A 27039-nucleotide genomic window follows, 5' to 3' on the forward strand; every position below is an offset into this window, starting at 1 on the left:
TTTTTTAGATTCAATTGTTGATAGATATGTATTTATTACCATTTTATTGTTTATAGTTTTGATCTTCTTTTTCTTAAGTCTCTTTAACATTTCATATAATAATGCTTTGCTGATAATGAATTCCTTTGGTATTTTCCTTATCTGGGAAGCTCTTTATCTTCCCTTTGCTTCTAAATGATATCTTTGCTAGTTAGAGCAACCTTAGCTGTAAGTCCCTGCTTTTCATGACTGAAAATTTCTTGCCAATTCCTTCTAACCTGCAAAGTTTCTTTTGCAAAATCAGCTGACAGTCTTATGGGAACTCCCCTGTAGGTAACTCTGCTTTTCTCTTGCTGCTTTTAAGATTCTCTCTTTATCTTTAACCTTTGGCATTTTAATTATGATGTGTTCTGAAGAGGTACTGGAGTAGGCCTCTTTCCATCCATCTTGTTTGGGTCTCTCTGTGCTTCCTGGACTTGCATGTCTATTTCCTTCACTAAATTAGAGAAGTTTTCTTTCATTATTTTTTCAAATAGATATCTAATTTCTTGCTTTTTCTCTTCTTCTGGCACCCCTGTGATGCAAATATTGGAACACTTGACGTTGTCCCAGGGCTGCTTATACTATCTCGTTTTCTTGGGGTTCTTTTTCCTTCTTCTTGTTCTGATAAGTTGTTTTTTTGCTTCCTAATGTTCCAAATCATTGATATGATTCTCAGCTTCATCCACTCTGTTGTTTCCCTGAAAATTGTTCTTTACTTCAATTAGTGTATCCTTTGTTTCTGACTGGATCATTTTTATGCTGTTGAGGTCCTCACTAACGTCCTTGAGCATTCTTATAACCAATGTTTTGAACTCTGCATCTGATAACATTGCTTATCTCCCTTTTGTTTAGTTCTTTTTCTAGAGATTTGATCTGTTCTTTCATGTGGGCCATGTTTCTTTGTCTCCTCATTTTGGCAGCCTCCCTGTGTTTGTTTCTATGTACCAGGTAGAGCTGCTATGACTCCCTGTCTTGGTAGCGTGGTCTAATGTAGTAGGTGTCCTGTAGGGTCCAGTGGCACAACATTGCCTATCACTCAAGCTGGGTACTCAAGGTGTGTCCTCTTTGTGGGCTGAGTACACCCTCCTCTTGTAGTTGAGACTTGATTGCTGTTGGCATGGCAGTGGGAAGGATTTACCCAGGCCAGTCAGCTGCAAGGACTGGCTGTGACCACTGACCGACCACCAACCTCTGCCCTTCATGGAGGATCAGCTGTGCAGGAACAGGGTGGTGGTGCTCTGGCATGGTCTGTAGCTGCCCACTGTGTGCACAGGTTCTGGGGCTTCCTGGATAGTGGAGAGAAAGGTCAGCCCCCACCTGTTTTCTGCCCAGGGCCACCCTGCATGAACTATGAAGCAATCTGAAATGGTTACTAATTGTACTGGGCTTGGAGATTCCCAGGCAAAGCCAAGCTATGAATCTAGGCTGGCTGCTGCTAGTGTGATGCCTGGAGCCACTTAGCAAGAGGTACAGGGGCTGGGGGTTCCTGAGGCTGGCTATTCCTTGTTTGAGAGGATTTAGGAAGTCTGAGGCATGAGCCAAGACCAGCCATTTATATGGAAAAGTCACAGTTAACAGCTTGGGTTGGGCCCTTCAGTTGGGTGGGACAGAGCCTCAGGGGATCTCTAGAGTGGGGCAAACAGCGTTAGCTAGGTTGATGGAGTCTCAGATATGGCACCCATCTGCCAGCTCTGTGACTCTGTGTGGGGAAGGTTCTCCCTTCCTTTCTGGGAGAAATCTGTCCCTCAGCTCTCACTTTGATGTCAAACACTTCAGTTCTTCCCTGTATGCCACTGATGCCTTTCAAAATGCTACCTTGGTGCTGGAACTCAGAGGGAGTGAGTCTGAGTAAGTCCATGCATGGGTTCTTTAAGAGGAACTACTTGGGACTCCAGAGGTTTCTTCTACTGACTCAATCTCCACTGGTTTTTGCAGCCAGAAGTTATGGGGACTTATCTTCCTGGCATCGGAACCCTGGGCTGAAGGGCTGGTATGGGGCTGGGACTCCTCACTCCTGAGATATCCCTCCTGAATTTTTATCCACCACACATGGATATGGGACCAACCCGTTTCACTTCTCCACCCCTCCTACCAGTCTGGATGGATGTGGTTTCTTTAATTCTGTAGTTGTCAGATTTCCATTCAACTCAAATTCTGATAGTTCTGAGTGATGGTTGTTCTATAGTTTTGTTGTAATTTTAATGTGGTTGTGCAAGGTGGCAAGCCGTGTTTACCTATGCTGCCATCTTTATGGGAAGTCTGGATGGATCTTGAGGGCATTATGCTAAATGATATAAGTAAGACAGAGAAAGACAAATGTTTTATGTATGATTTTGCTTATATGTGGAATATAAAAACAAAACAAAAAAACAATCTCAGAGATGCAGAAAACAGATTGGGTACCAGAAGCAGGCACATGGAGAGGGCAAAGTGGGTGAAGATGATCAAAAGATACAAACTTCCAATTATAAAATACATAAGTCATGGGGATGTGATGTACAACATGGTGAATATAGATAATAATACTGTATTGCATATCTGAAAGTCAGTAAGATTTTAGGTCTTAAAAGTTCTCATTACAAGAAAAAAAATTTTATAACTATGTACAGTGACAAATGTTAACTAGGCTATTGTAGTGATTACTTTGCAATATACACAAATATTGAATCATTATTTTGTTCACCTAAAACTAATACAATGTTATATGTCAGTTATGTCTCCATTAAAAAAAAAGCACATACCTTAATTTAAAAAGACTTTATTGCTAAAAATGCTAACCATGATCTGAACCTTCAATGAGTCATAATCTTTTTGTTGGTAAAGGGTCTTAACTCCATGTTGATGAAAACAAAATTATCTGCAAAGCACAATAAAACAAGGTAGGCTGTATTATACCACTCAATGTAAACTCGTCAGCTCAGAGAAAAGCCTGTATTACAAGTCCAAACAATTCACATACACCCATACTGGGGTCCACTGACATTAAGAATGTGATTAAGTAAAGCAGTGTTTTGATCCCAAAGGTGTTTCCTGTCTTTCAAAGACAAAAGGGTTTACGCCCTTTCACCAGCCTGTGATGAAATTCCTGCTGTTTCCAGGCTGGAATTCTGGAGCCTCAAATCCCAGTGAAATAGGCAAAACTAAGGTGTTAGCTTCAAGGACTCCTTTCACCTAGGCTGGTGGGGGCCTGAGATGAAGTTTAAAGCGGCTGAGAGGCTTCTCCAATAGAAAAGCAAGGACAAATGCAAGGAGCACGTTTCCTCCCAAGGCCTAGGCCAGCTCTAAGCCTTGCCTTCCTGAGCCACTCAAGTAAAATTTGCTTCCCTTTCTAGGGAAGGAGCAAGCAGAGGCCTCCCAAGCAGAACAGGACACAGTCCCTCCCACTGCATCAAAGTCAGGAGGCAAACAGGCTCTGCAAGGCTGTGAATAACAATAAAAAGGAGCAAATCCTAGGAAAGAAGCATTATGAGCTTTGAATTCCTTTGTTCATCACAGAAAAAGTGCAACAGCAGGCACCATGGCCCAGTAGCCTGCCTCAGGAGTCCTCTTTGTTCCTGGGGAGGTAATTTAGTGAGAGATCCCTAAATTCTTCTGAGAGGTTAAGATTTATAATACCTGATTAAACAAACGAAGAGAGTAAGGAGGTGAGGATGGGGAATAAATCTTTTATCTTACATAACCAAAAGACGTAAGTTGACTTTTCATTCATTAATATCATAATTAGAAGAATACAGCCTTGACTATTTTTAACCTAAATTAACTCTCTAATAAAATTTATAACAGGATGAATACATTGCCAATCATATAAATATTAATGTGTTTTTTAAATGGGAACATTCTATTCATATTGCTCTGCACTTGCTTTTTTCACTGGTACAGAAACCTACCTCAATGTTTTCATGGCCACATAGCATTCCCCAGTCCCCCTATTCATGGATATTTACCAATGCAATGAACATTCTTGTTCAGAGAACTCTGTACTCAAGGATAAGCATTTCTTTAGATGAAATTCCAATTTGCTCTGCCTATTTGAATTTTTTGATCATTTTCTATTGGGTTTGTTGTCTTTTCCTTACTGATTTATAGGAACCCTTTATAAATTATAGATATCAATCTATTATCTTTTACATATATTGCAAAAATTTTCTCCCAGACTGCTGGTTGCCTTCCAAGTTTATTTATGATGACTTTAGTCAGAAGTTTCTCATTTTCATGTGACAAAACTAATCACAAACAGTTTAGAAAATACTGCCATGGGAAGAGTGCACCCCAAGCTCTGAACCAGACTCTTCTGCTGGGGGCCACACAAACTTGCTTAGGTTCCTGTGGGGAATGGCTGATTAGGCAATCATTTTCTGAGCTGTCCACATCTGGTTTTATAGCCAGGGTAATGGTGTAAATGGATCATGAAGGAGCAAAAAGAATTCTGAAGCTTTTATTTGTTTGTTTGTTTTCAGCTATTTGGAGACTCCTTTCTTAAATGTTTAGAATCATGTACTAACAATGTCAAAGGAATCCTGAACCATTGAATATCTAAAATCATCTTTATAAACAACGATCTGAGTATTTCCAGACTCTTTCAAACTATGTGGGCTTTAGGGCATTATTTGCTGTCACCATGGGTGGAGGGAAAAATAAATTCCAGACCCCACAGGAATAGAAAGGCTCAAAAATCCATTGACTCCTGGAGTTTTAAACAAGAAACCTTTACAAAGTTTCCTTCCTGCCTCTCATCCTGATCCTGAACAATTCAAAAACCATAGTGGCCAAATGAGATTTTGCCTACAAAAGTACTTTGTCCCTCTTTCTACAAACTCTGCCTCAAGGCCCAGTACTTTGTGGAGGTTCTCAAAGTACTTGGCCAGAACTCCCTTCCCTCCTTCCCCAGCTACTAAAACTCCATGGTATTTAGGCAGGGCAGTGCAGAATGCAGACCCAGAAGATGGTTCTGGCCTCCATCTCTTTAGCTAAAACCTGATATTCCTTGAGCAACTTGATTTCTAGGCAATGAAGATTTTGACATAAAATCACTCATCAGCACCCAGTGGTACCAAGAGAAGAAACAGTCTCTCTTAATGCTGCAGCAAAGCCATTATTCCTACAATCTTACCAAAAATCCTTCTTTTGCTGAGGCTTATACCAAATAACTACACTTCTCCTCACTGCTGTCAACTACTGACCTCTTGATTCATCAAGAACTTTGGCCCCTTGATCAGAGTATACCTTTCCCTTTGTCTGGTCATGACCTCCTATATTTCTACCCCTCCTTGTCTTTATTTCTGCAGCTTCTGCTATTCAACAGCATTGAGATTTTCAGTCCCTTGATATCAGCCCCCCCCCCCCTATTATATTGCTGCCTATCAGTCCTCTCCTGGACTCACTTCTCTCTCTAGCCAACTAGATGACAACTATTCTGCTACCAATATCTTAGACTTCCTTCACTCCAAGTCTATCATCTTCCCCACAAAACACAGCTCCTATTTGAACAGAATGTCCTCTGTTTTAACCCCTAGGTTGCTGAATGCTATTTGCTCTAGAAATTCATCATCTTCAACATTAGTTGGGTCTTCAGCACTGCTCAGTTATCCCCCTGCCACTGGCACAACAGTTTTTAAAAACCATGCCACTGTCCCCAATATCCCACCTGCTCCTAGCATATGACCTCAACTTCTTCTTCCTAGAGAAAACAAAACCCAGCAGAAGGAAACTCTAACTTTCTGTCTCCCCAAAATCTTTGCAAATTCCTCTTTCCCATCATATCCCTCACCCCTATCAAATGGTAGCAAAAGGTAAAAAGCAGTAACTAGTGGTAGTGGTGGTGCTGATGGAGTTAACCTCAGTGGTAACCTAGTCCTTTGTTCAGGTCAAGTTTTATCTCTGCACTGGTGCTCAGGATACATTAGCCCCTTCTCCCCAGGTGCCTTGCTTGAAAATTTTTTTCTTTCAGTCTCCAACTTCTCCCTCTCTACTACCTCTTTCTCCACAGCACAGGGATATGCCCAGGTCTCAAAACATCAATAACCCTTCAGAGATCCTGTGCGCCGCATCCCCCCTCGCCCCATTCACTAACTCCTCATTTCACAGAAGGGCTTCCTGAAAGAATAGTCTTCCTGACTGGGTCCACACTGTCCCTCCATTGGCTAGTTGCTGAGGTACTGTCTCTTAGAAGAGAGCAGACTGGCCTTATTTACCAAAGGTCTGCTCTTCGGAAAATTGCTTCAGAGAATTAGCAAAGAAACATAGTGAAAGGAAATGCATTATGTTGCTATTAATTCAGGGTTTTAATAATATGAATAAGAATACTTTTTAATAACAGGAATGAGGATAGATTTCCTTTGTATCAACACTACTTCTGACTACAGTATAAGCAAGATTGTTTAAAGTGTTCTTTAAAACAAAGGAAGCTGTTTAGATATAGATTCCCTGGTTCTCTAGATCCAAAAGCAAAAAACAATCTCTCCTCTTTCTGAGTTCCCAGTTAGTCTATACCTGTCATCCTCTATCACCTGATCTCAAGTCATCATAGAACTCTCTTCCATTAATAAATATTTGATAGATGAATGAATGGACTTTACAAACACCTATTATAAATCATATCATTCTAATTACTAATCAGTCTAATTGACTGATTAAATCAGGCCTCCTGAAAAACCTCCACTGACGTTTTGCTAACTTAATATTAGTCTCTTTGTACACATTGAATTTAGTAAAGTTGCATTCAGTCATTCACATCCTGTAACTTAGGGTTTCACTCATTTAAATGTGCCTTGCAAAGTCTCAAATACTGAGATATTACCATGTCATTAGGGATTCAGTCTGAAAGGACTAAGGTATTGAAAAGGCTGTGAGGCAGAATTTACCCAATCTAAGGGATATGAGCAGGACACTGGGGAAAAGGAATGCATTTGTCCCCTCCCTCACCCAAAAAATACCCCAGGAAATGCTCCTCCAGGAGGCACTGAGACTTCCTGTCATGCAGTGTCTGCTACCATTCCTTTCACACAACCTGAGTGTCAGCTCCTCAGTATAAGCACGGCTTTGTCCTTGCTGGACCGTCTCAAAGTTTACTCTTTTCTAGAACAAGGAAGTTTGCCTAGAAAGTCTCAAAAGGTTTTGTTTTGTTTTTTCCTGGTGTGAATAACTGAACATGACTTGCAGCATGAAAACAACATTTTATCTCGAAAAGCAGGTTCAATGCTTAAAGAAATCCAATGGTAATTTCTTTTGTGACATGAAGAAGGTCCACGTCCCCCTATATAACTGCTAGATCATCTATATAGGACCAGTAACTCTCCTCAAGCAGGACGTGGTGACTAGTGTCAGGAGCTTCTTCCAAAGCATTGACATTACTGCTCAGTCCCTCTGAGGAAGCCAGTTCTTAATCCTTATCCAGGCAGAATTATGGGTTTGGAGGACTGTGCTGAAGAGTAAAAAGGTGTCAGGGAATGCACGCCAGGAAACATAGGACAGGGCCAGGTGACAGCCCCAGTCCCTCTGAAGCCAGATCCAGAACCTCCCGTTTGCTTTACCCTTCCAGAGGGTATAATTTCCAGTGGGCTAAAAATCGCCAATGGCACACAGCCAAAGGGCAGGGCCAGGATGGGTAAGCAAAAGCTAGCAATAAGCCAAAGAGGCTCCTGATTTAGAATCCAAGCAGTGAAGAGGAAGGGCCATGGAGAGCCTCCTGCTGAGGACATAGAAAGTACCTGCCTTCTCTGGGTAAAATCCAGATTGCCAGTAGGAAATCTTATATATACTTCTAGAGGCCTCCTCACTTGCTCCAGAGACTTTCTCAGCAGCCTTATCTTGTTAGAAGAAAAGATCGTGAAACAGGGATTCAACTGACACCGGTTTACTGGTTTTGGAAATGTCCCATCTCTGTGGAGTCACCAGCTCACAGAGCAAAAACTTCGCATGGTGCCTCCATTTCCTCCCTGCCCGCTACAAAATCCGAAGGAAGTGTGAGGCTGTGGGAAGACTGTTCCACAGACTTCTATGTGCCTCAGGGAGAAAAAGCCCTTCGGTCCTTCACTCACTCACGCAGGTGCCCACAGCTTCCTGACTGCACACTGCTCTAAGCACTTGGCTGCAAGAAGGCCTTTCAGGACTCTGAGCTGGCATTAGTCTAGCAATTGCCTGAGATCCTCTTTAAAGCAGACCCTGTTAATTCAGAACTTCTGACAGGAAGTAACTGATTTTTTGTGTTTATGCTATCAGAAAGAGTTAGCAAATCATTTCAACTCATAAATATGATTGTCAATTGGAAAACTGAAGGACCTTAAAAGACTTTGGATATTTTACTTATTAAAGTAGGTCTCTTAGGATCTCTACCAGATGGCACATCTACAAGTGAGTTACCATGTGATCCCAAAAGTAAACAAACCTAATGACTTATAAAAATTTTTTTCATGTAATTAATTCAAACAAGCTCTTCCCTCCTGGATCAAAATCAATATGCTTTTACTATATTACTTTCAAAAGAACGAGCCAGAGTTCAATAAACCACTAAGCCACCACACTAACTCTGCTGTACTCAAACTGGCCAACCTTACTTCCAAAACACCTCAAGCTATTTATGGACAGATTAGGACTTTTTTTCCCCCTTGAATTAAACAGTAATACAATATTATCTAGTTTAGAGGAATGTCAGGGCCTACAAGGGCCAGGGCACAAGGTGTCTTCCTCCCACCACTTAACTATGGGTACTCCTAACTCCAGGCTGCAGCTTTTGCTCTTATTTTTCCCTCCTTGGAAAATTCATCTCTAAGAGATGGAGAGTGAGGAACTGAGAAATGGAATTTGAGGCCTGAATACCTGACTTTGAGTTTGAATTCTACTGAGTCTCAGTGCCCATATAAAAGAAGAAAAATAGTAACACACAGCATACAGGATCATGTTAGCTAACTTGCTGTATATATTGGCCTTTGTAAATGGTAGAGTTGTTTTATTGTGATGACTACCCACACCTACCCCTCCTAGAAGAGTGGTTCTCCTTTCCAGTTACCATTTCTGTCATAAAAAGTAATTTTCCAATTTCACAAGGTAGACAGTGACTTGCTACTCTTTCTTCTTTATCCTCTTCCTGACAAGACTACCAAATCAGTGTTTCCTTCCATGGAATGTCCTTCAGATTTGGTCCTTGTCCTTATAATCCCACTATCTACCCTAATTTATGCCTCATTATTATAGGCCTAGAATGCCACTATCACTTACTGACTTCTCTAACTTCAGTTTTCACTTCATTCATTTCATACATTCACACTATAAAATCTTCCCCGAACACTGCTTTTACCACCACTATTCATTACCTACCCCACCAAGGAAAAATAACTGCCTGATTTTTCCCCACCCACCACCTCAAGTCAGAATCTATTTCCTATTTTTTTAAATATTTTATTTAGTTATTTTTAGAGAAAAGGTAAGAGAGGGAGAGAAATATCAAGGTGTGAGAGAAACACCAGTCAGTTACCTCTCGCATGCCCCAGCCAGGGACTTGGCCCGCAACCCAGGCATGTGCTCTGATCAGGAATCAAACCAGTGACCTTTTGGTTTGCAGGACAATGCCCAACCAACTGAGCCACGTTGGTCAGGGTACCAATTTCCTATTTAAGTGGCCTTTTCTTTTCCGAATCAGAAAAGACAATTTCTGTTAACAATGTGTTGCATGAATTTTCAAATAAATATTTATTTCAACTGAAACAGATTCATACACTATGTATTTTTTCATGTATATATTATAGCCATCTTTTTGTGTCAATAATTATAGATCTATTTCATCTACCATTGTATAGACATACCACAATGTATTGATCCTATCAATGGCCATTTTGATTTCTATAGAAACTCTGTAGTAACAAATATCCTCATACATATATTTCTGTACACTTGCCCTTGGGATAAATACCTATAAGTCAAATTGCTGGTTTGAAAGTGTATGCATTTTATTAATTTTTAAATTGGTTTTAGAGAGCAGGGAAGAGAGGGAAAGGGAGGGGGCGGGGGGAGAGAGAGAGAGAGAGAGGAAATATTGATTTGTTATTCCACTTATTTAGGCATTCATTGATTGTTTCTTGTATGTGCAGGGATCAAGTCCACAACCTTGGCATATGGGAACAAAACACTAATCAACTGAGCTACACAATCAGGGTCAAGAGTGTGTGCACTTTAAATTTGATACATGTTGCCAAACTGAACTTCAGAGAGGTTATATTAATTTATATCCCCAGCAACACAGTATGAGTTCCTGTTTCCTCAAGCCCTCAGCAGCAATATTTTAATATGTGTCAATCTAACAGTTGAAACATAACATCTCATTTCTGTTTGTGTTTCCTGGATTAAAAATGAAACAGCCTTTTTCTATATGCTTTATTGGTCATTTGTATTTATTCTTCTGTGACTTTGGCCCATTTTCTTTTTGTGGTTTCGCTTCTTTCCTGTTGATTTGTAAGAGGCTTATGCACCTTAGAGACATGTTGAAAACTCTTTGTGACTAGTTTGTCATCTGCTTTTTTATTGTTGATCGTGTTTTCTGTACTTTTCTTTTAGATAATCTATCATACTTTTTCATTTATAGTTTCTGCCTTAGATGTCCTACTAAGAAACTATTTTCTTGTATACGTATAACTTTAGTTTTCATGTAAAAATCAATCCATCTAAAATTTATTTTGATAGAAGATGACAGAATTTTTTTTTAATGGTTAGACATTTATCCTAAACACTATCCTTTCCCACTGAAACCTAGGTCTGATTCTGAGCTTTCTAATTTGTTCTGAGCCCAGATCCCCAACAAGAATTCTTTCCAGTTGGACTAGTTTTTCCATTGTGCATAATAGGTAATACATAGGTTGCTGCCCATATTCACATTGTTGTCCTTGCCTGGAACATTCTCTTACCTCCCCTCCACAGATTCTTCAAAGCAAAACCATTCCTACAGTAAGAAGTAAATGCTAGCTAAAACAAGAAATGCTTTCAAAAGAGGGAAGATAATGTATGTGAATGAACACATCAGACTTTTCACAAATCCTTTGTGTGACTAAAGAAGTGGATGAGCTTTTTATTCAGCAGAGCCCTTTGGTGGGCTTCGGACACACAGAAATGAGTTAGGGAGGAAAAGTTAAGAGTTCACTTGCTTTGCATAATAGAGTAAAAAGTATTTGGAGTGCTTAGTGACAATATAGTAAGGAAGGTTTGCAGAGGAAAGATAAGATTATAAGAGAGTAATGCCATGTACCTGGATGATATGAATAGTGATAAATCCCTAACGGCAAGGTAGGCAAAAGTACTTTAAGGGACAGGAATAACCAGTATTGGAATTCAAGTTGCTCTCTTTGCTACAATGTAAAATACTCTCCATCACCCCAAACCTTTAATAAAGTCTTCTACACACATAAAGGCTTTAGCTTGGAGATATGTGAATTCTACATCTGGGCCTATGGGGATGGAAACAAGTATAGCACGCTTGAGACAGTAAGACCATTTATAATTTGAAGTAACTTAGAGCTCAAAATTAGAGTGACCATAAATAAATACATGAGATTGCAGGAATTTGGAGAAATCTGGGTGAAGGATAAGACTTTCTACAGTTGTAGAATGACACACTGAGCCAAAATTTTAAGGGAAAGGATAGTTCTTCCTAAGTTATGAGTTACACTAGGATACTCAATCTTCAGAACCTTTTAAAAGGAACCAACCTGCATGAGGTTCAGTCGTGACTTAACAAAAGCAGCCAGTGGGGAAGGTGACAATTATTCTGCTTGCACATGAAACAAATTGAAGATTATATGCCCCATCCCTTCTCCACTCTGCATGCTTCCAAGGGGTCTTCTGATCCCTACCCTACCTAGGGTGTTCTTGGTCAGCTCTCACCTCTTGAGGGTTTTAGCCCTCAGATGCTTCCCTTCCAAGAACTTCCATTTTACTTAGAATCTGAACCTCAGTTTAACCTTCAATTGTTCTTTATGGGTTTTTTTTTCCATCTGTTAACTTCACTGTTGAATTCAAGTACAGGTGCCTTGCAAACAAGAGCCACAACCTAAAAAGAAAGAAGGAAAAAAGGGAGGAAGGGAGGGAGGGATGGAGGAATGGAGGGAGGACAAAAGGAAATCACCCACCCATATTCTAAATAACTTACATTACACTCAGAGCCTACCAAATTTCTGGTGAGGGAATAGTATAAGATAGTGATACAACCTGGCTGATGTGGCTCAGTGGATTGAATGCTGGGCTGTGAACCAAAGGGTCACCACTTCAATTTCCAGTCAGGGCATATGCCTAGGTTGCAGGCCAGGTCCCCAGTTGAAGAAGTGAGAAAGACAACCATACATCGATGTTTCTCTCCTTTCTCCCTCCCTTGCCCTCTTAAAAATATATAAGTTAAAAAAAAAAAAAAAGATAGTGATACATAAACAACTTTACTAAGCACTCTGGATGGTGATGTTCCTAAGTCAAGAAACAGAGGAGGAGGAAGAAGTAGAGGAATAAGGAGAGGAGTATGGGTTGAAAAAGAATATAATTTGTTTTGAGATATGCTGAGTTTAAAGTGCCTAAGAGCCATCAGGTTATAACATCAATAGTTTGGTCATTGTGAGTCAGGAACTCAGAAGAGAAATTTAGGTTGGAGACAGAGACTTGAGAGTCTCTCACATATCAGCGGTAGCTAAAACCATAAGCATAAATGATATCACTCAGGGGTAGTAGAGGGAGGAGAGAAGAGAGCTAAAAAAAGAATCTTAGGAAATATCTTTATGTAGGGAGCCTGTTAGGGAAAGATTAGTTGGAGGAAATAAGTCTTTTGCAGTTACAAGCCAACTAATACCTATTAATACCTACAGACAGACCAAATAACGGACTGGCTCTATTTAAGATCTCTAAATGCCCATTTCAAGCCCTCTTTCCACCTTCCTGTAAGTTACTTCACTCCCTGACCTTCACAGTTAAAACCACGGTCTTTCAGAGGAATTGGAAGAAACGGACAAGTGCCATAGGACAAGGTATCTGGGGTGGGGCTTGTGGACAGAAGACACTACTTGTTGGATGTTCAAAGAACATCATACCTAATGGCATACCTAAAAGCTAAGCCTTTCCATCTAGTCTGTTTTATGATTAGCTCAGCCAACTGAATTAAAAGTGGCCAACCAAAGATCTCATTCATGACAGTAAAGACATATACATCAGGGTCTCAGAGACCTAGTGATTTCTTAATCAAGAGTCTTAGAGATGTCTATCTGCTTCAAGTAGTCTTTTCCAGTCTGTCCTGGTTGGGATTGGCACACAGAGGAAATGACTGGCTTCCTCTTTGGTTACCACCTATGCCAGCCAGAGCTCCTAGCACTTGGTAACCCACCCTACCAGGTTTAAATGGCTCTCTACCTGCAAGATCACCCTACCCACAAAGAATGGGTTTACCTCCACTGAAAGGTTGAAAAAATATAGTCTGGACTGCCCATGAGCGATAAAAGAAGAAGAATTTCATAGGGAAAGTAGAAAAGATATAACATCACACCTATACCAGAAGAATGTGCTCCATCCCACTTGACACTTACCCCCCAGAGGTAAAGTCAAAATCTTGAACCAGCAGTGAGGCTTGAGACTGTTGCTGAGATAAACAGTCCCAGGGCAGAAGGGAAGGCGTGCTGGGAAGTGCCAGAGAAATCCAGGAAGAGGTCAAACATGGGGAAAGAAGCCTCAGAGAAGCCCTCCTTCCTTGTATCCAGAAACTGGAGGAAAGGGGAAGAGGATCCAAATGTGGGAGTAAAATGTAGAATATCTATATACTTCCTCCCCACCTTACGGCGCCACTCCAGGTGAGAACTGGCCTTAATGCAGACACATGGTAAGCAGTCAAACACACAGTGTGACTCCAGCAGAGACTGGTAAATAGTAGGTAGGTCAGTGAGCTTTTGTTCAATGAAGGGCACAAGGAAAAATATCCTACTCCAAATAATTTTTTTAACTGATAGTCACATTTCCTTCACCTGGAATTCCTCCATTTGCTGTCCATTCCTGTCCATTGCTGTCCATTTCCTGTCCGTTCCTTTGGGATAAAGGCTCATACTTTCTAAAACTGTGCTGCACCAAACTCCATGTTCTGTGAGATTTTAATAAATATTTCTTCAGAAAATAAAATGGTCCTCTAATTAAATAAGTTTGGAAAATGTTATATTCTCTAACTCCCTTTTGGAGCTTTAGAAATGCATATTAGAAGTTCTTTCCGCAGCAGAGGCAGTTGTAGAGCTAGCATGAAATTCAGGATAGAAGCCTAAGCAGAGGTCATGGTCCACAAGTACAGCTGGACAGACCAGCTTGACATCCAATTAGCCATAAAGTAGCAGGCAGAATTCAGGGTGGTCAACACTGGGAGGTCTGTGCATGAGCAGGACTCCACCTACCAAAGCCTAAATTCAAGAAAAGGCTCTAGGATCAGCAAAGGGACACCTGGCCTGAGAGAGGCCGGGAAGCAAAGGCCACAGCCCCTGGTCAGGGACTGAAAAAAAGAGTTGTAGTCTTGGATAGAGCTAAGGGGTTCAGGCAAGGCAAATGGACAAGGCTTGAGCCTCTTAGGAAAAAGTCAATATATAGGTGATATGGGAAGGAGTCAAGAGATTGTCATGCAGGGCACAGTACATATGCCCAGATTCCCTCCCTGCCAGGAGGACTGGCTCCAAAATCTTGGTGATCAGCAGATCCCAGCTACATCATTAGATCTTGTGTATGGGCCTACAGTGGTTAGGGAGAAAGGATGGAGTGTGGTACCTCCAGAAACCTCAACAGAGTTGTGCTGATTTACATAAGGAAGGCAGTCCAAACCCTGTCAAACTTTAGAGGGTGAGAGAAAGAGACCCTTCCTAGGGCAGTCCTCTAGGAAAATATGCCAGGAGAAATGAGTAAGAACCCCAGAGGCCTGAATGAAGCCAAAAGTCTCACCAAAGGAAAATGAGCTAGACTTAGGGTAGAAATGTGGACAGAGTAGAAACTGAAGCTTGAGAGTGAAAGACATCCATAAACCCAACTGTGACGAGCTGGGAAAGGCAGAGATCTGAGTAGTTTCTGTCAAAGACCCCCTGGGGGAAAAAAAGATGTGAAAATTTACATCATACAGGCAATTTGAGAAGACTTGTAAATAAAAGATGAATAGTCAACTAGGTAGGCTCTCTCACTTTGGAGGAATTCAGGCCAAAAAGTTGTAGAACTGAATCACGGGTGCTATGCTGGCAGCCTCTGGAGTAGCTATTTTGGCTCCATAAAGTTAGTGAAAAAGAGGAAACTGCACCTTTGCATGGGCACCCACCCCCAAGTGCTTTGTCATTGTTTTTGACATGGCTTATTTTGCTTTCCGGTAAAGCCCTATCTCAGCACAGCTCATTGGGAAATCAAGACCAGAAACTGTCTGTGACCAGTGGCCACTAAGGAAGTGCCCTGCCCATATTGTCATCAGTGGCCTCTTTTGCGCCACCATTTTACATCATTTCTGAGAAGCTCCCTCACACTTCCTAAGATCAGTGATGGTCTTGTCTGAGGACATTCACAGCAAACCACAGACCCAAAGGTCCTGCACTCCATGTTACATTCTACCTGTCACCTGCTCTCCAGACAATACTGCCCCTGCACACCCAGCACACTGGTGGGAAATCTCTGCTCTACACCCCATCTTGGGGTCAAGAGCATCCATCCCCACCCACCCTCAGCTGTTAGTTTTTCTCAGACAAAACCATGAAGAAAACAAAATGTTTCTTTAGGGTTCCAACTTCTCGGGTCCCAATTTCTCTTTTCAGAGCTTTTATCTCCAACTCAGTGGTGTCTCCCTCCTGTCCCTATGACTGGGAGCATAGTGTCCTCTCCTCTCTGTCCCTTGCCTTAGTCTAGTTCTCAGAAATTAATCTCATAAACTGAATCGCACTTCCACTTACATGACCAAGATGCTTCCTAATCAAACCCCTTCCTGGAGTCTCTTCATTTTTAGTAGGGTCTCAAAGACTTAAATCTAAGGGGAAAAATTTCACTGTGGAACTCCAAGCAATAGCAAATAGTGGAGGCAAGTCTTTGAGGGACAGGACACATTCTTGGTGCCCCTAAGATTACATCAGTTGATAGACCAGCCCTGTCTCTTCTTATTCTGTCACCTGACACTCTCAAGCTGTCTACTCTGCCAACCCAGAGGCCAGGCTCCCCTGGATCTGGGCCAACAGCCACTGCCATCTGGTCTCCCTTAGAAAGGCAAAAGAGAGACACCTTGTTTACTCAGTAATAATTCACTGCAATAGTCATATAACAGGTGCCACTAGCTCTGGTAGATGCAGTAAGGGCACACCACACCCTCACCTCTGCCCCCATCATGCTTTACTCCTTGAAATACATCAACATATTTTAGTTGATGATAGGACAGGGCCTCTTAAGCACTAAACCAGAGTTACCAGTGGTGTTTTGACACTTGTAGGTTATACTGCAATGACAACCTAAAGCTAAAGAACAGAGGCCTTTTTTAATCCTCCCCTACAGCCAACTGGTATCTTTCCCACATATGTTGTTGTAGCATCTCTATATATAGAACCTAGTATCTATAAACAGGATGCTCTGGCTGAACAGGTCTCAACAAGCAAAACTGAGGTGCCCACACACCTTTGCTAAGTTTTATCAGAGATAGAAGAACTCTATGAAAACAGCATGGACCTTGGAATTGCAGACCTGAGTAGAAATCGATCCTAGTTCAGTTTTTTATTCACTGTCTGATCTTGAGCAAGTTACATAACTTCTCTTTCAGCTTGCTCATGTGCAATACTGGAGATAATTTATTGGTTTGCATTATGGTAAGAAAATACATGAAAAGCGTCTGATCACATGCCTGGCTCTTAGCAGTGTGAGTTTGTTCTTCCTCATCTAGCACATCATACACCTGGTGCCCTCTCTGGCTGTCCAAGGTCAAGGGATGTGCCCTGCACAAATCTCCTTTCTTTTCTAAACCCTATCCAAATTCTCATCCCTTAGAAGAGCTGATCTAATCACACTGCTAAAAGAAAAGCAATTCTGATGAAATTAATTCAAGTAAAATGTGGATAATATTGCTGGATTCCTAGATTAACTGTGTGTATGGGAGACAGGGGAAAGGTTCTGCATCTAAAAATTAAGCCTAGAAATTCAAATGAAAGGAAGGACATCTAATAGTGAGGCTCTCCTAGAGGACAGGGGGCCAGTCTATTGGCTTCTTTCTCTGCAAGCACAGCCCATATCGCTATGCTGAGATGAGAAACTATCAGAGCTATAGGACATCATCTTGGACTGCTGAATACTACACCTCAAATCAACAGGTCCAGAAAAGAACTTGGAAGCCTTGGCTACCCATTCTACTTTGGCCAGCAACCACCACTTCCTTAGCCAAGAAGTTACAGTGGTGCTTTTTTTCCTAGGAGGTTTCCAACACTATTTTAAACTCTTTGGAATCAAGCAGCAACAGGATTTGACTGTAGTTACAGCCTTCGAGCAGCCTGTAGGAAGCCTGGACTCCACTTCCAGAATAAACACCTCACTTCTCTGAATGGTCCCAGCAAGGGCCAGATTAATACAGAAGGCAGAGTGAACCTGTGTCTTGACTTCTCTCCCACTAGTCCAGGAAGGAAGACTACCGGGAAATTTCTGGGTTTTCCGCATACAGGATCAGGAAGCAGATTATTACAACTAAAATGGCCCAAGTGGCACAATGTGCTATGCTGACATAAATCACAATTCAGCTTGGGAGTTCTCCTTAGCAGTATTCATGTTCTACTTGATTTTCTTGGCAAGCCCCAGGGAACCCAGGGCACTAGTGCAGGCTGGGGTCTCAGGAGCCAGACACCCCTTAGTGGTTAAAGGGGCTAGATGGCAGCTTCAGCAGATGGAGTAAAGGGAAAAATGGAGTCCAGGGTGAGGGAGGGGTTAGTCCCAGCAGGATTATCCAACAGCATGTGCTTAGGGATCTAGCAAAGAAGACACAACAACAACAACAAATGTTTTAAATTATTTAATATTTATCGAAGTAGTCACCATGATAAAAACCAGAATTTTGCTTTATTTTCCTTACACTTTGCTGGATTTCCTTATACTTGTTTTAATATTGTTTTTGAAATACATACGGGGGCTGAAGTATGAGGGATATAATCATCCTACTGCATAGGCCTCTAAATTTCTTAATCTGGTCCTTGGCTTATACAAAAAGCAAGAAAAACTGGGATTCCAAAGCTTCAAGGTCAATACTCATTTCTTCACTGAATAAACATTTGCTGAGAGGCTAGCCGGTAAGTGTCAGGCCTTTGCTCAGTCCTGGATACAGTAGCAAACAAAATATATGGTTCCGAGTTCCCAGAGTTCAGTCTAGTGAAAGGAGCTGACAATAAGAGCAGGATCCAAAGGAAAAGGTCTGTAGTGGAAAACAGACAAGGTTCCACAGCCAGCAACAGGCTGCACAGGGAGGAAACCTCTTCTGGGACGCCAGCAGAAGAGACAACAGGCAGACAAGGAGCTATTCAGATGAGCTGGATCAGATAATGTCCTTATCCCGCCCACCCACAGGAGACAGATCCACTGTGGTGGTTTGTGTTCATCAAGAACAGGTAACCAGGGCAGTCACAGCCAGTGCTACCATGAAGCAGCCAGCTCCTTCTCTGCTCACAGCCATGAACTGTGATATGTGCCATGTGAGCTGTGTGTGAGATCTTGAAAGCTCCAAAGAAAAATAAGACTTGAGTTATCTACCAACAAATTCTAGAAGCAGAGCGGGCCAGAAATGAGCACAATTCAATTGCCAGAAGAAGTCGGTTGGCTATCCCCTCAAATGCCACCCACACTTCTCTGACAATGCACGGACATGAAATATAAAAGCCTGATTTCACCTGAAGGGTTGGGGCCAGGAAGACCTAGTGAAATGATCAGGCTACAGCCAGAAACCTCATGAGAAGAGTTTCTACTTTAGGATATGAAGTGGGCAAGGATGGGGAAAGGCTGTGCCAGCTGTGTTAGAGAAAGGAGCCATTCCAACAGCTCAGCCCCAGCACTACCAGAAGTTGACAACCGTGGTGAAGGAGAGCTAGCAATGGCAGGAACTTCAGAGTAAGTCCCAGCCAATAGAGCAGTGGCCTAGCGATCTCGCCAAATATTTGCCCATTTTGGGCCTCCATTTCCTCACCTAAAAAATGAATATAATAAGAGTGTGTACTGGTTTCCTAGAGCTGCTATAACAAACATTAAAAACTTAGTGGCTTTGCCTTGTCTGGTGGCTCAGTGGATTGAGTACTGGCCTGTGAACCAAAAGGTCGCCGGTTCGATTCCCAGTCAGGGCACATGCCTAGGTTGTACTCCAGGTCCCCAGATGGGGGCGTGTGAGAGGTAACCAGTGGATGTATCTCTCACACATCGCTGTTTCTCTCCCTCTATCACTCCCTTCCCCTCTCTCTAAAAATAAAGAAATAAAATCTTAGAAAATAAGTAAAATCTTTAAAAAAAAAATAAACTGGATGGCTTTAAATAAGAGAAATTTATTGTCTCACAGTTCAGAAGGCTTTAGGTCCAAGATCAAGTTGTCAGCAGGGCTGTGCTCCCTCTCAAGGCTCTAGGAAAGAATCCTTCCTTGCTTCTTCCAGCTTCTGATGGTTGTCGATTATCTTTGCCATTCTTTGGTTTGTAGCAGCGTAACTTAAATCTCTGCTTCCATCTTCATCTGGCCACATCCCTTCTGTATGTCTCCCTCTTCTTATAAGAACACCAGTCATTGGATTAGGACCCACTCTAAACCAGTATGACTTCATCTGAACTTGATTATACCTACTAAGGCCCTATTTCCAAATAAAATCACATTTGTGGGTTCTGAGTGGACATAAATTGGGGAGGGGGGGACACTATTCAACCCAGTACAGAGGATTTGCTTCATGAAGACTTTATATATGTAAGGTGCTTAGAACAATTCCTGGTACATAATACATGCCATGTAAGAGTGAGCTACCCTTCTTTTCATCTCTGGCAGACAGTAGCTGCCATAGGATATGTGGATATTCTACTATACAAAAACTATCCTCTCTCTATCTTGAGTCAGAGGCAAGCAACTGGATGGGACTAGAGTTCCAAAACAAACTGATTAGTTTATTACTATTCAATACCTCTATCAACACCCTAACAATATCCCCAGGCTGGAGTGAGGAAATATCTGCCATAGTCACTTTATTTGTTTCCTGAATAACACAGAACTTAACGATCAAAACTAACAATAGCCTTTTCAAAATGGTCCCCAATTAGGATCCACTTAGAAGGAGCCTTCACAGCCAGTAGAGAGTTGTACCAATGAGCATACCAGTCTCATCACTTAAAAAGTCAAGTTGTGAGTTCTGATCCCAAACTGCTTTACACAGCATATTCATCCCACAGCTTAGCAAGAGAAAGACTATTGACTACTGACTGACTTTTAGGTGTAGATTTGCTATCTCTAGGATATTCTACTTTCAAATTTGAGGAGGGGAGAACCAATTCTCCAGAAGGAGAATTCTTCCTGATTCCTGCTCGGGCTCTTGCTCCTTCTTCTTTAATAAATGGGTTTGGGAAATTTCCCAACTAAAAAGGAAGAGAGCTAGCCCTGAGTGGTGTGTCTTAGTGGGTTGGGTGTCATCCCTCAAACCAAAAGACTGCCAGTTTGATTCCCAGTCAGGGCACAGGCCTGGGTTGCGGATCAGGTCCCCCTTGTTGAGGGCGTACGAGAGGCAACCAATCAATGTTTCTCTCATACATCAATGTTTCTCTCCCTCTCTTTCTCCTTCCCTTCCCCTCTCTCTAAAAATAAATAAAACAAACCTTTAAAAAAAATACAGCCAGATCACAACTGCTGTCTTCATACCAAAATAAATTCCAAATGGATCAAACACTTAAATTTAAAGATTAAATTTAAAGATGTTAAATTACACATATACACAAAGTACTCAAAGAGAATAGTAACTACTTTTATAATTCTGAGGTAACAAAGCATGCCTTTTCTTAATTTATATATTTTAATTAAATGTATTGGGGTGACATTGGTTAATAAAGTTATATAGGTTTCAAGTGTACAAGTCTATAATACATCATCTGTATATTGTATTGTGTGTTCTCCCCCAAAGTCTAGTCTTCTCTGGTCACCACTTATCCCCCCTTTACCTTTTCTACCTTCCCACCCCCCTTTCCCTCTGGTAATCACCATACTGTTGTCTGTGTCTACGAGAGTTTTTTATTTTTTGTTTTGTATGTTTTTTTACTTAATCCCTTCACCTATTTCATCCAGCCCCCCAAGCCCCCTTCCCCTCTGACAGCTGTCTGTCTGTTAAAGTATACCTTTTCTAAGCACTGGTCTGGTAGCAGAGAAAACTACAAAGGAAAAAATTATTCTGACTACCAAAAAACATAAAACTTCCAGGCAGAAAAAAAACTGCACAAAGTGAAAGACAAACGACAAACTGGGAATAATTCTGTACCATATATAAGAATCAACACTTTAACTCTTACAAATTATTAGGAAAATATTACTGGAAAAATGTGCAAAGGACATTAAGTAATCCAAAGAAAAAAATATAAATGTCCAAAGTACATCTGAAAAATGCTCAATCTTTAATATTCAAAGAAATGTAAATCAAATCATACTTATTGAGTGCTACATCTCAGTTACTTATTTGAATAGATTTTACCTGAATTAATTGATTACCCCACAAAATAGGTATTATTATCATTCTCCCCACTTTACCAAAGATGAAACTGAGGGAAGAGAGGTTAAATGACTTACCTAAGGTCACATAGTAAGTAGCTGAGTCAGAATTCAGGAACCAGCAGGCTGGCTCCAGAGTCACATTCTCAACTACTATTACAGTAACAAGACCATGTCTCACCTGTCAGATACAGAATATGAAAAACACACAACCCAGTGTTACTCATGATGTGGAGAAACTGGGAATCTCATGCACTACTGGTAGAAGTTAACACTCTTAAGTGTTGTTAAAATGAGTCAACATTTTAACTCAGCCATTCCATTTCTTAGAATTTATCTTAAGGAATAAGTAGACAAGTATGCAAAAATCATATATATGTCAGGGTATTTATCACAGAATGTACATAATAACAAAAATATTGCAAATAAAAAACCCAATAGGTACACAAAAAGTCCAACAAATTTTCATTCAACAGATATTTATTGAGTACCAATTGTGACCAGGAACTGTTCTAAGCACCAGATATAAAGTGTGGGTAAAAAGAAAAAAAATCTCTGTCTTCATAAAGCTCACATTCTAATGGAACATGTTAGACAATAAACAAATAAAATTTTAAAATGTGTATCAAGTGGTGCTAAATGCTATAGAGAAAAATAGAGAAAGAAGATAGGAAAGAAAGGAGGTTTGTTACAATATTAAGTAGGGGAGTCAGGAAAGGCCCCATTGATAACAGATGATATAAATAGATTAAATATTAGAGAACAAAATCCATTATGGTATATATAGCCACATATTGAAATATAATTCAACCACTAACTCTGTATTGGTTAGCATGAAAAGATGTTCATAACACACCCTATCAAATGAAAAAAGATTTTCACCATACACATAAAAAAGTTGGTAACTACATGTGGTAATGAATGTGGTAATCATTTAATAATATATTTGTATATAAAATTATCACACTGTACACTCTGAACTTACACAATGTTGTCTGTCAAATATATCTCAATAAAACTGGAGGAAAAGGTAAAAAAAAAGGATCATGAAACTGTTAAAAGACAGTATTAATGTATGATTAGTTACATTAATATGAAATTACATATACATATATGCTGATACTTTAAATGGGAGAAAAGAAAAACACAGATTGATAATACCAAAGAAGGGTCTGGGCTCAGTGCCAGACAAGTGGTACAGGTGGCATTTGTTTGTTCTCCCAGCTACTTATTCATCTTCTTCCCCAGAGCAAATCCACATACCCCCATCAGTTCTTTAACTCTCCCCATCTTCCCTCACCCTTATCCCTCCTCTTCCCAGAAGCCAGGCCAGTGACAGAATGCAAGGGATAAACTGAGGGGGCATAAGAAGGATGGAGGGAAACCCTCCCAGATTTGAGTGGGATTCCTCTACTTTCGGCACATGGGAAACAGATCCTGAGAGGCACACTTCCACCCTGCAGATCCATAAGACTTAAAACAATGCTATCTGATTCAGAGTCCCTATTTCATCTCCTGCTTAACCCCAAATGCCTTGCAGAGTGTTCACAGAGAGGTGACAGGCACAGCAGGCACAGCAGGCCCGAGTTCTGCACCCAGCTCGAGTGCCTGTATTTCCCTATGAGCAGAAAGTGACACAGAGCTGAGCCCTTTTCTCTCCAACCTTATCCCTTCCTCCATGCCTGAATCTAACAAGCTATCCTGGCTAACTTAAACTCACGCCCAACCCCACACACCCACCACCACCTTCCCACAACTTCCCTAGATATTCACATACTTCTTCACTAAGATTCTCAAAACTAGGTCCCTACTAAGAAAGTTCCCCAAGGTGGTTAAGACATGCTAGTTTCTTTGGAACATTTTCAGTCTGGGGTGAGGTTTTAAGTAACCTAGTGGACAGGGTTCAGATATATTTGCTCTCAGATATGTAGGAGCAAATAACACTTCTTGCCTGAGCACAAAGCCACAAACAAGGAACTGGCAGCTTCCCAAAAGTGGAATCCATGTTGCTATCATCTATCACTCTCTCTCTCTCTCTTTCTCTCTCTCTCTCTCTCTCTCTCTTTAAAATGTTTATTTATTATAGAAAGAGAGGAAGGGGGAAAGAGAGAAACATCTGTGTGAGAGAGAAACATTGACTGGTTCCCTCCCGTATGCACTGTGTCTGGGGATCAAACTTGCAACCTAGGTATGTACCCTGACCGGGAATTGGACCCCCAAACTTTTGGTGGACAGGACAATGCTCCAACCAACTGAGCCACACTAGCTGGGGCCATTCCCCTATCTCTTTAGCCTGAGGGTAGGATTAGAGTAGAGGTAGGGGACCTAGAGAAAGATTTAAGTGCTTGAAAATATTTCTCACATACACTCTGTCACCTCTTGACTACCTACTATATGCCAGGCCCTGTGTTAAGTGCTGTCATATACTATCATCAAAATAAAAAATCACTTTTATCAAACATTCCTACCATGTGCTACTAAATTTAGGAAGCCTAAGGCACAAACAGATCTAATTGTCCTACTAACAGGTGAATACTCAGGCTTGAAATTAGGAAGATGATAGAAATCTGAGATTCCCCTGAGGGTTGCAACACAGAAGTCTCACTACATACTATCAGTCCACAGCCTCAGAGATCCCATGCCAGCTTCTGCTCTTTCTTGAGCTTTCAGCAGGGAACATCACACAAACTACACATACACACAAATCCTCCAACACACTTAAGTCTGCAAGTAAAAGAAATCCTTCACTACTGAAGAGCACAAGATGAGCCAGAGAAAAACCAAAAGCAATCATCTCTTCAGAAGAAGAACCTCTTTTCTCTCCCTCTACCTCTCTCTGGTCTTCCTTAAACATGTAGTTTTGAGCAACTTCTATTACGCTTATCACTAGAGGAGGTAACATAAGATGTCTCCTGCCTTCATGAATTTATTCCATCTGGAAAGGCAAAATCCATATACAGGCAACATGTTATAAAAAGGGGGGACCCAAGATTTCTACTGCACAGAACAGTAAGCACAGAGATGCTAGTAAAACAAAAGAGTGGGTGAAGTAAGACAAATGGTGGGGTAACCTGAAATACAGAGATATCTTCAATTTTAAATACAATCTCTCTTTTCCATTTCATTCTTAGTAAGAGATGTATTCACTTCAAAGAAAATCTCAAATACAAAAATCCAAGACATAAAGTTGCAGATCATTCACTAGACAAAAGGGTTCTTTTTCTTTGCTGTGAAGTTGAGAGACATACAATTTAATAACCTCACAACCTCTGTTCCTGTTGCTACACACAATGTTTATATTCAGCTTTTTAGGATAATATTTATAGGATGAAGCAAATTACTTTTTTAAAGTTTACAAAAGGCTCCCTGACCAGTGTAGCTCAGTTGGTTGGGTATCATCCTGCAAAGCAAAACATCGCCAGTTTGATTCCCAGTCAGGGCACATGCCTAGGTTGCTGGTTGGGGAGCATGCAAGAAGCAATTGATTGATGTTTCTCTCACATCAATGTTGCTTTCTCTCTCTCTCTCTCTCTCTTTATCCTTTCCTTTCCCTCTTTGTCTAAAAAAAAAAAAAATTAATATGTTAACAGGTGAATAAAAAAAATGCATTATGTACTTAAAATGAAGTATGGTTCAGCCCTGAAGGAAATCCTGTCATGGTACATGAATGAAGCTCAAGAACATTCTGCTAAGTGAAACAAGCAAGTTACAAGAAGACAAATACTGTATGATTATACTTTTATAAGATATTTAAAGTAGTCAAAGTTATAGGAAGAGAAAGCATAATGGTAGTTACCAGGAGCTAAAGAGTAGAGAAAATGAGGAATTGTTAAATGAGTATAACAGTTTCAGTTTTGTAAGATAAAAAAGTTCTGGCAACCTGTTGCACAACAATGAGCGTATATTGTACACTAATTAATAGTACACTTAAAAATGGTTAAGATGGACACTGGCTGATGTGGCTCAGTGAATGAGTGCAAGCCCAAGGGTCACCGGTTTGATTCCCAGGCAGGGCACATGCCTAGGTTGTAGGCTAGGTCCCTAGTTGGGGGTCTGCAAGAGGCAACCATACATTGATGTTTCTCTTCCTCCCTTCCCCTCTAAAAATAAAATAAATAAAACTCTTTAAAATGCCAGTGCTTTCACTTTTAAAGATGGTTAAAATTATAAATTTTGTTAGATGTTTTCTACTATAGTTTTTTAAAAAGGCAATGTACACATGGGTTAAAAAACAAAACAAAACTTCTCTGATCCAGTCAAGATGACAACATAGATAGACATGGCTTGTCCCTTCGCACAATGACATCAAAATTACAACTAAAATATAGAACAACCATCAGCCAGAACCATCAGAAATCGAGGTGAATGGCAGTCTGACAACTACGGAATTAACGAAACCACATCCATTGAGATGAGTAGGAGGGGAACCGGCTGGTCTCACATCCACCTGTGGTAGATAAAAATTCGGAAGGGATATCTCAGGAGTGATGAGTCCCAGTCCCACACTAGGCCCCCACCCCAGGGTTCTAGTGCCAGGAAGATAAGTCCCCACAATTTCTGGCTGCAAAAACCATCAAGGAATGAGCTGGTGGAAGGAACTTCTGGAACTCCAAGCAGTTCCTCTTAAAGAACCCACACACGGACTCACTTTCTCAGACTCACTCCCTCTGAGCTCCAGCACCAGGATAGTGGCTTGAAAAGGCACTAGTGGTATACAGGGAGAAACTAAAGTGTCTGGCATCAAGGCAAACAGAGGCCATTGTCTATCTGAGACTCCATCAACCTAGCTAACACTTTTTGACCCATACTGGAGATCCCCAGAGACTCCATCCCACCCAACTTACAGGCCCACCCAAGCTGCTTTTCCATATGAATGGCTGGTCTTGGCTCATGCTTCACAACTTCTTAAATCGTATCAAGCCAGCAATAGCTGGCCTCAGCGAGCCTCAGACCCACAATTAGCAGCAGTCAGCCTAGATTCACAGCTTGGCTTTGCCTGGAAATCTCCAAGTCCAGCACAAGTAGCAGCCACCTCAGACTGCTTTATAGCTCAGGCAGGATGCCCCAAGGAAAACACAGGTGGGGGCTGACCTTGGCTGCACCACCTGGGAAACCCAGGGCCAGTGCACCCAGTGGACAGCTATAGACCATATTGGAGCACCACCACCCTGAAGCTGATTGGCCTGGGTAAATTCCTCCCATCAATCTGCCAACAGCAACCAAGGCTCTACTACAAGAGGGGGATGTACTCAGCCAACATGAAGGATGAACCTTGAGTACGCAGCTTGGGTGATAGAGGAGGCTGTGTCAGTGGACCCTACGGGGCACCTACTACA

The 27039-nt window shown here is 41.2% G+C and overlaps 1 long non-coding RNA gene across 11 annotated transcripts in view; it reads right to left on the reverse strand.

Annotated features, from left to right (window-relative positions):
* The window catches only part of LOC150006167 (uncharacterized), an 80845-nt gene that overhangs the window by 23617 nt on the left and 30189 nt on the right, over positions 1-27039 (reverse strand). For 9 of the 11 annotated variants that reach the window (XR_016511925.1, XR_016511923.1, XR_016511916.1 and 6 more), the window contains 2 exons: positions 21782-21884; positions 19501-19734 (listed from right to left, as the gene is read on the reverse strand). This is a non-coding gene — a long non-coding RNA (uncharacterized LOC150006167). Of the gene's footprint in view, positions 1-19500; positions 19735-21781; positions 21885-27039 lie in introns of those variants that run through there. The other 2 variants (XR_016511917.1, XR_016511919.1) reach the window with 1 other exon arrangement.

Source organism: Furipterus horrens, unplaced genomic scaffold (assembly GCF_987537825.1).
Source record: "Furipterus horrens unplaced genomic scaffold, mFurHor1.1.pri manual_scaffold_6, whole genome shotgun sequence".
Taxonomy (NCBI): Eukaryota; Metazoa; Chordata; class Mammalia; order Chiroptera; family Furipteridae; genus Furipterus; species Furipterus horrens.